This window comes from Phasianus colchicus, chromosome 4 (assembly GCF_987193195.1).
Source record: "Phasianus colchicus chromosome 4, bPhaCol1.hap1.1, whole genome shotgun sequence".
NCBI lineage: Eukaryota > Metazoa > Chordata > Aves > Galliformes > Phasianidae > Phasianus > Phasianus colchicus.
Genome location: NC_143439.1, coordinates 52014515 through 52024096, shown reverse-complemented (window position 1 = coordinate 52024096; position 9582 = coordinate 52014515). Strand labels below are relative to the sequence as shown.

General features: G+C 38.1%; 1 long non-coding RNA gene across 1 annotated transcript; it reads right to left on the bottom strand.

Moving 5' to 3' along the window:
• Positions 1 to 768: 768 nt before the first annotated feature.
• Positions 769 to 5218, bottom strand: LOC149918255 (uncharacterized). Its single transcript, XR_016466475.1, has 3 exons — positions 5133 to 5218; positions 3990 to 4059; positions 769 to 1813 (listed from the first exon to the last, which is right to left on the bottom strand). It is a non-coding gene; the product is annotated as an uncharacterized LOC149918255 (long non-coding RNA).
• Positions 5219 to 9582: the final 4364 nt, after the last annotated feature.

The following is a 9582-nucleotide window of genomic DNA, read 5'->3' as shown; positions in this document are numbered from 1 at the left end:
ACAATTCTCATGAAATAAGGTAAGTGTAGTAAAGCATTAATGCTAATTAAAAACTATTTCTTTCTATTCAGGTCTGACTAAAGAAAACTAAAAAATTTATATAAGTGTCATGACTACTATTCAGACATCATCACTAGAAGAACCAACATGTACCAGCACTTAATACTAAAATCTATTAATAATCATGAGCCAACAATCAAGGCATGTGGTAGCTATATAATATCAGAGGATATATTCTTATTTTAATCTAATCTTGGCACGTGGCAATTGATCTGGTGTTCTATGATTTGCTTAAGAATTCTCGTATCATTACAAAATTATTATTTCTTAAATAACCTCAGAGTCTGCTTGTGTTTGCGTATGCTGTGCAAGTATGATACTCCAAAGCCAAATAAAATATTTTGAGTAAAATATTTAAGAATCTAGTCACTCCTTCCCTCCCTTACAGGTGGGACATGACAATTTGAACCCTGGTTTAGCTCACAGTTATTTAGCTTTATAGTTTCATGAAACTTGACTGAATTTAAATATTGAGAGTTAGATTTACTAGGAATGGTTTTTAACACTGGCACATCAAAAAGAATTTTTACTTACTATTGCACTTGCAATGAACATTCCTCATAAGTGCAAAAAGGAGATGTAGATCTAATGCACAAATTATGTGTTTTTCCTGTACAGTAGGAATTACGTCTCATCCAGATATAATAGGTTTTAAGACATCAGTATTGCTAAAATAGCTGAAGAGACACTACAGAAAGCCTGCTGTCACATGCCACACTTACACAGGTCCTGCCTTCTTCAAACTGCCAATTAGTGGATGTCTAACTTTAGGCCGACATGCCCAGTATATCCATTTACTTTTAATGAAATGTGTTGACCCAGAGGTTTACTCAGAACCACCAGTAATCCATTAGTTTCTCAAGTGGGAAGAATTCTCTGATCACGTGATCTGATACTATTAATTGATTCAAAAAAATGAAGAAGAAAGTTGCAGATTTAATCCATCCTCTATCTAGACTGTTCCATTTTTTACAGTAATCCATTAAGATAAAACTAAATGTTCAGAATGCATGACAGAGTGTTTAGCATATTGTTCTCTAGCATAAGAGGAAAGACACAGGTTCTTCAAGTATACAAGAACTGAAACTTCCATGTATCATGAAAGTAACTTCTATGGAAAAAAAAAAAAAATACTCCTACTTCACCTATGGCTTTCTTAATGTCCAGTCCAACATCATTACAGTACATGGAATACAAACACATGCAATAATGAGTAAGAAGGGAACTCAAGGAGACATTTCTAATCCATCTTTCCCCTCAAGGCAGGACCAACATAATTGTATTTCCTCTAAGTCAAATCTTCTGTTCTAGAAAATCAACCCCACAGCTGAGATGGACTCATTTGTGGATCAGCTTGGGCTAGAGAAAGTGGTAGTATAGCACACAACAGAGAAGTCAGTATCATGACACTAGAAAAATTGCTCATCTTCAGGTGTACAAGATAGTTACTCAGTTTCTAAAAGAAACTCAAATCTGCATAAATGTTACTGTCATGTTTTGGAAACCTAATTGAAATGCAAGTTTCTCCTAAATGCTGATGAAATGTCTTGCTTGTTTCTGTTCACTGGAATTGTAGTGATAAATAATACAAAAGCTTTAGATGCACAATTTTCTTGCTGCAAGCAAGTTTAAGGAAAGCTTTAGCTATAGCTTTCTGCTTTAGTTCAGCCACAGTGAATAAAACCGATTCAGCTGGTGCACATGAGCTGCTTCTTATCCATCCTGGCATCACCCATGTCAGTGAGTCCCAACACTGAAAAAAAAAGAAAAAAAAAAACAGAAAACCTTTATTAAAAGTTGTTTCATATGTCTAAAACTGAAGTGGAGTAAAAGAGTTTACAGATAGCAGCAACAACCATGGATAACTGCTGTTGCAGAACCAGACTGTTATGCACTATGAATGACAAAGTTTTAGAGATGTCCACGAAAAATTTAAAATCTTTGCCTGTGTGTATTGTAGGAGACTCTAGAATTAAAAGGCAGAAGCACAAATGTTTAGAGGACCTACATTTTAAATCATTATGCCTAAAACTGCTGTTTGAGGCCTAATATATTTTGCAGATTTAGCCATTACTTGAAACACAGAGCTAAATTCAACTCTGAGATAAACAGCAATCCGATTGGAGTAACAAAAAAATGCATTTGCTAGATATATTCGACATATAAGCTTTAATGATAAGAGCTATACAAAGTACAAGTGCCTCTTTTTTTCTTTTTTTACTGAGAATAGTTATCCCTCTCAAAAACATTTAAATAGACAAATGCAAGAGTAAATTGCAGTTCTCTTTCATGAAACATATCAAAGCTTTATTTAGAAAAACTGTTGAAGTAAATCTAAATTGCCTAACCTGAAATTGTGATACAGTTGATAGCTTTCTTTCAATTTTACTCAGCCTTTTATTTTCCCCTGAACGTATCCACTAATCTAAAACTATTAATTATTCAGGTTCATGACTGTATGAAAAGAATTTTTCACAGAAGAAAGTATTTCTCCACTTAAATCAGTTGTACTCAGATTATTATTACTCGACCTTTGCACATATGATCATTGCTTCCAAGAAGTTTTCACCCCATTAATTAAATCATTAACACTTACCTATATTTCATTTGACATATTTATATTTTAATGAAATTGCCACCTTTCTTTGACTTCATTTTACAAAAAGGAAAATACCCCACGTAATTCTTGTAATTGCCACTAAATTAAGCAAAACATTTTTATTAAAAACAAAACCAAAAAGAGCCTAAGTCTCAAGTGACAAACAACAGACAACGAATAAAGGTCACTCTCTTAGTCTTCTTTTGTTACACAGTACAATTTCCAAGTTCCAAGCCATGCCTATAAATTCTAAATTTCTTATATTTGCAGTTACTGATTAAACTAGCAGATGTAAATATTCTTCATCATCCAAAGTGAAGATCAAAATGTTGGGCAAAGAAAAACATACTGAGAAAAGTATTTTGATGCTTAAAAAGAATGACTAGAATTTCTTCTGGATCTACAAATATGGAGCATATAGCAAGGAGAGGCAATCAAAACTTCTTGTGTGTATGAAAAATAGAGAAGAAAATGCAACTAAATTTAAAAGGAAGCTTCTTGTACCTCTGTATGTTTCACTTTTCACTTTGAAACAAATGTTAGAGTAATTTGAAAATTTCTGTAAATAGAATCATAGAATTGCTCAGGTTGGAAAAGACACTCAAGATCATCAGGCCCAAACACAACCTAACCATACTACCCTAACTCTAAACCTACCACTAAATCATGTCCCTGAGCACCACATTCAAACTGTTTTTAAACACGTTCAAGGATGGTGACACAACCACGTCCCTGGGGAGCCAATTCCAGTGCTTAACCACCCTTTAAGTAAAGAAGGTTTTCCTGATATCCAACCTAAACCTCCCTTGGCACAACTTGAGGCCATTTCTCCTTGTTCTGTTCACTTGTCACCGGTGAGAAGTGACCAACCCCACTCTTGCTGCAATCACCTTTCAGATATTGGAAGAGAGCAATAAGGCCTCCCCTCAGCATTCCCTTCCCAATTCTAAACATCCCCAGTTCCTTTAGTCACTGCGCATAGGGCACGTTCTCCAAGACCTTCACAAGCCTTGGTGCCCTTCCACAGACCTTCTCTATCACCACAATGTCATTTCTGTATTGAGGTGCCCAAAAGTGAACACGGTACTTGATGTCAGGCCTCATCAGTGCCAAGTACAGGGTGGGAGGGATTACTTTCCTAGTCCTGCTCACCACATCATTCCTGATACAAGACAGGATGCCGTTGACCTTCTTGGGCACCTGGGCACACTACTGGCTCATATTTAGCAAACTGTCTACCATAACTACTCTTTACTTTCTGTTAAATTTTGATGAATGTGGCTTGCAATTATTGTTTAGGGCAAAAGAGTTTGCTTGCAAATATACGTACCCAATATCCAGTAGTGCTCAGTAGCTGGAATACATTAAACTAATAAGAATTTTTGTTTCAGTTGATGGACCTGAAATTCAATCACATTTTTTTTCCTGATTTAGTAACTTTGTTATATACTATTAGAGTTAAATTCACATAATTTTGTTAACTGCTCATCAAAACACTACCAAATAAAAGTCACCAACTAAATAAACATAATTCAAATACTTTGTGTTAATTTATACAAACACCTTGTATATTTAATGTAATTGCAGGAACTAGCCTTTGTTCACATATGATAATCTTCCATGAACAATTTACCTCGCCATCCATTGATCACCAAGATTTAACAGATTCCCAACTCAAACCGGAACCTATCCAAGATGGACTGAAAAGAATAACTAGACTTCTCGATTAACTTTAAAACAGTATCACTGTCATTGACTAATGTCTGAATTGAAAATGGAGTTGTGTACGTGTTGATCTCTTCAACAACGGAACCAGTATTACAAATAAATTTGTCTTTTGTTATTATGCTATGAGGAATATAACTGAACAACCCCCAGTGCAAGCTAAGGGAGGAGCTTTGTTTAATTTCTTTTTAGGTGGGTAACATAGCTCACATTGACATTTATGCACATTCTCACCTTTTTATTTGCATATGTATGAAGTTAAATATTACTCATTAGGGGAAAAGTTCTAATATTATTGCTGAAAGAATAAAAAAGTTTTACATAAACATATTGAATAGACAAGGGAATATGCCATAATTAATCACACAGTTTTACTTTCCTATGGCAATGGTTGTCCCTGTATGCTACTTATCTTTTAAGCTCTCCAATTAACAGCAACAATATTCAGGATATGGTGTTTTGGTCAAAGGTTAAAAATGCAAAATAATTCACTGGATCTTTGATCTGTTTCTAAGCACTTGTTCTAAGTTTATTGTGCCCTTGAGGTTGAGCCACAGCATAGCACATCCAGCAATCATTGTCAAACCCTTTTCATCTTTCTGGGCTTATTTTATGAGCAAAAAAACATAACAGATGTCAGAGGTTTCTATGCTTCCCCCCCACATTTCCCCAGACATTGTATTCCCTTTGCTGGCAAAACATTTAATTTGAAAGTATATTGTTTTGGTAAACAGGGATTGTTATTAACCTTTTAATTTCCCTCAATGTAATGCATGATACACATTCACTGTAGCATTTACTTGTCCTTATGTTTCAGTCTTCTCTCTTCACAACTTTGTGGTATTATTCACTAGAAAAAAAAAAAAAATGTAATTTTTAAAATGAATTGTGATATTGATGATGTTTTGGTTGTTTTTTTTTTTTTTTCTAGGGAAAAAAATGCTATTCTATGTCATCATCAATAGCCAGAGAAAATGTTAGCAGAAAGAAACACAAAGAGGAAATGCATAAATGTTTTGGTTTCCCATATGAACATATATACAGATGTTGCCTTTTTTTTTTTTTTTTTTTTTTTTTACTTTTTAAAAAATATTATTAAATAGTCGTATACTCATATCTTTTTCTCTTACCCTCATGTTCTCACCCGTTGTATACTTGTTCTTTTAAATATTTTTCCCATTTACCATTTCTCAGTTCAGATATAATTTGTTTACTGGTGATTTTTCAGAGAATGAAATCTCTTCCACTGACCTTCTTTCTCCCTCTCTCCCTCTCTCACACAACTACATATGTAGTACTATCAGCACACAAAGCTGGGTAAAATCTCATATACATGCCAGCCTTTTGAGACCGCCAAATGACAACACTCTAAATGAAATCCTACATCAGCATAATTTCCTAAACTCTTGAATATTCAAGGGATTTCCAACTGCTTATCAAGTCTCAGTACACTCAGATCTTTAATAATACAGAACAAGGGTAAAAGGGAAAAAAAAAAATCAATTTTTCTTAGAACATTAATAGCTCAATATATAGAATCCAGTAAATACTGCATCTAAATGATAAAGAGAAAAATCAATCTTTAAAAAGTTCTAGAAGTTTAGTTAAGACATCCTTTTATGTGACATTTAATTGTGTTTAAAGGAAACATTCTCTACTTTTCAATATTTTTAAAAAACACATTTTATCTCTGTTAACTTACTACTACTTCTTTAATTTACAGAATGCCTGATGTTAAATAATTTTTCCCATTTACAAGAATTTAGAATTTATCTTTTATCAACCCAACTGAAACAAAAATTCCAACTCTGTTTTCTTGAATACCCATCTTACTAAAGTATCCTTTCAAGCTCCTATTCATCCAACACGTCAGTGAGGTCTCAGTTTCTCTATCCTTTTCTCACTTAATGTGTGATGATATTAAGGAAAGCAGGGCCAACTCCACCCTAATAGGCATTCTGCTAAATCAAGTCCTCAGCACAAGGTCCTTCAGAAGAAAAAAAGCCCTTGTATGGTTGACTGTCTGTCTGCCACATTGCTGAGGAGCAGGAAAACATGGCAGCTGCAATGGGATGTTGGACTGACACTAACACTGCAGGAGGAACTGTAGAACTAAAGAGAATCCTGCATCATCCCTCATCTACATTATCATTCCACATCATTCTCTAGACATAGTCCATTCCAGTTTAATAGATTGATCTGGAGCTAAGAGTAGTATTAATGTTTTTAGTAACACGCCAATCCTTGAGAAAAGGTTAAGTAACACACAAGCTTTATATGTCATTTGTAGCAACATGAGATAACATAATACAACAAATTAGTTACTTGATCAAGTTAAAATTAAAACATACTTCATCATTCCATGACAGATATGAAAAGCTTCTTACAGAAAGTAGTTTCAGTGTGAGGCTGGCTCTTATCTAATTAGTTCCAGGATTATCCAGATTTTTCTTGACTCCTTATATCCTTGCCTCTGTATAATGAGAGGTGGTACTACATGAATTTATGCATCTATGTTTAAGTATGCAATAAACAGAATAAATCAAGGCAGGATCCAGAATATTAATGATCTTTTGAAAATCATAATCTGAGCATGCTTCATTTTCTTACGGTCTCCATGGAAGTCCTCCTGAATGAACACAGAAACAGAATGAGAAACAGCAAAGTAGCTCTGCAAAAATTAATCCTGAGCGTTCTGAGGTGGCATCTGTTTAGTAAGGCTCCTTGCTGTATGGGAATGAAGTGGATGTTTTAATTCCAGATCAGATATAAGCTTCCAATTCAGGTTCAGAAGCATTACTTCTGGTAGGGAACATGAACTACATCAGTATTTCATGTGTCTGGAGTTCACTTTCAGCTAGTAAATATCCACACATTTTGCATTAGGTTTTCAGAAATGTCAGAAAACATTTTAAGACTTCTATTAAGCAAGTTTTTACAACTCTGGTATTCATGGCAAAAGAAATAATGAATTCAGGGTTCTTTGATCTTTTGGTTTTTGTTTCTAATTTCAATGCTGCAAAATAGGCTGGGGAATCCAACTATAGCTCTATTTATTTTAGATACAGTATTATTTTTCAAGACAGCTAGATAGAAAGCTGAAATTGATTTGGAAAGCCTTGTGCAGTACAGTAAAGATTCAGTAAAGCTCTTAACAAATACAGTTCTTAAACTTTTTATATAGCATATTCTTATAGCTCCCTTCTTTTTTCCAGTAGCATAAGGAGGTAGTTTCTCAGTCTGTTCGGAGATTTTTGTAAGCAAATATGCCTCCATAAGCATGGAGCATAATAAAATAAAAGAAGAAAAATGCCACTGATGTTTCAAGTATTTTTGCCTTCACAGAATCACAGAATTGCCAGTGTTGGAAGGGACCTCAAGGATCATGAATCTCCAAACCCCCTGCCACATGCAGGGCTACCAACCATCCCACCTGATGCTAGACCAGACTGCCCAGGGCCCCATCCAATCTGGCCTTGAACACCTCCAGGGACGGGGCATCCACAACCTCCCTGGGCAGCCTGTTCCACCACTCTCTCTGTAAAGAACTTCCCCCTGACGTCCAACCTAAATCTCCCTTCCCTCAGCTTAAAACCATTTCCCCTTGTCCTGCTGTCACTCACCCTTTCAAAGAGTTGATTCCCCTCCTCTTTGTAGGCTCCCTTTAGGTACTGAAAGGCTGCAATGAGGTCACCCCGCAGCCTCCTTTTCTCCAGGCTAAACAAGCCCTGCTCTTTCAGCCTGTCCTCATAGGGGAGGTGCTCCAGTCCCCTGATCATCTTCGTGGCCCTCCTCTGGACCCTCTCCAACAGCTCCCTGTCTTTCTTGTACTGGGGGCTCCAGACCTGGACGCAGTATTCCAGATGGGGCCTCACAAGAGCAGAGCAGAGGGGAACAATCACCTTTCTGTCCCTGATGGCCACCCCTCTTTTGATGGAGCCCAGGATACCATTTGCCTTCCGAGCCACAAGGGCACACTGCTGGCTCATGTTAAGTTTTTCATCCATCAAGACCCCCAAGTCCTTCTCCACAGGGCTGCTCTCAAGGACCGCTCCTTCCAGTCTGTATGGATGCCTGGGATTCCTCCGGTCCAAGTGCAAAACTCTGCACTTTGCCGTGTTGAACCTCATCAGGTTCACCTGGGCCCACCTTTCTAGCCTCTTGAGGTCCCTCTGAATGGCATCCCGTCCTTCAACCGTGTCAACTGCACCACTCAGCTTGGTGTTGTCAGCAAACTTGCTGAGGGTGCACTCAATTCCATCATCGATGTCATTGATAAAGATGTTGAAGAGCACCGGTCCCAAGACAGACCCCTGGGGGACGCCGCTCGTTACCAGCCTCCACCTGGACATAGAGCCATTGATGACCACCCTCTGTCTGCAGCCTTTCAACCAGTTTCTTATCCATCGAGTGGTCCACCCATCAAACCCACATCCCTCCAGTTTGTAGATAAGGATGCGGTGGAGGACCATGTCAAAGGCCTTGCTCAAGTCCAGGTAAATGACATCGGTCGCCTTTCTCTTGTCTACCAATGCTGTCACTCCATCATAAAAGGCCACCAGATTGGTCAAGCATGACCTTCCTCTGGTGAAGCCGTGCTGGTTGTCACGGATCACACGCCCTTTCCTCATGTGATCAAGCATGTCATCCAGGATGATCTGTTCCATGATCTTTCCAGGCACAGAGGTGAGACTCACTGGCCTGTAGTTCCCGGGGTCCTCCTTGCTCCCTTTCTTGTAAATGGGAGTGATGTGACCCTTCCTCCAGTCATCCGGGACCACACCTGACAGCCACGACTTTTCAAATATGATGGAGAGCGGCTCGGCAACCACCTCAGCCAGCTCCTTCAGAACCCTGGGATGCACGCCCTCCGGCCCCATAGACTTGTACACATTCAGTCTCATGAGGTGGTCTCGGACCTGCTCTGTCCTCACAGCGGGGGGGGGGGATTTACCACTCCAGTCCCCACCCAGAGGTGTAGGGATGCAGTGCTCAGGGATGGGAGGAGTCCTGGAATCCTGGCCGCCAGTGAAGACCAAGGCAAAGAATTCAGTACTTCAGCCTTCTCTTTGTCTGTTGAAGCCAGTTCTCCTTTTACGTTTACCAAAGGAGGTACACTCGCTTTGGCCTCTCTCTTCTGGCAAACGTACCTATAGAAAGTCTTCCTGTTGTTTTTCACGTCCCTCGCCAAGTTCAGT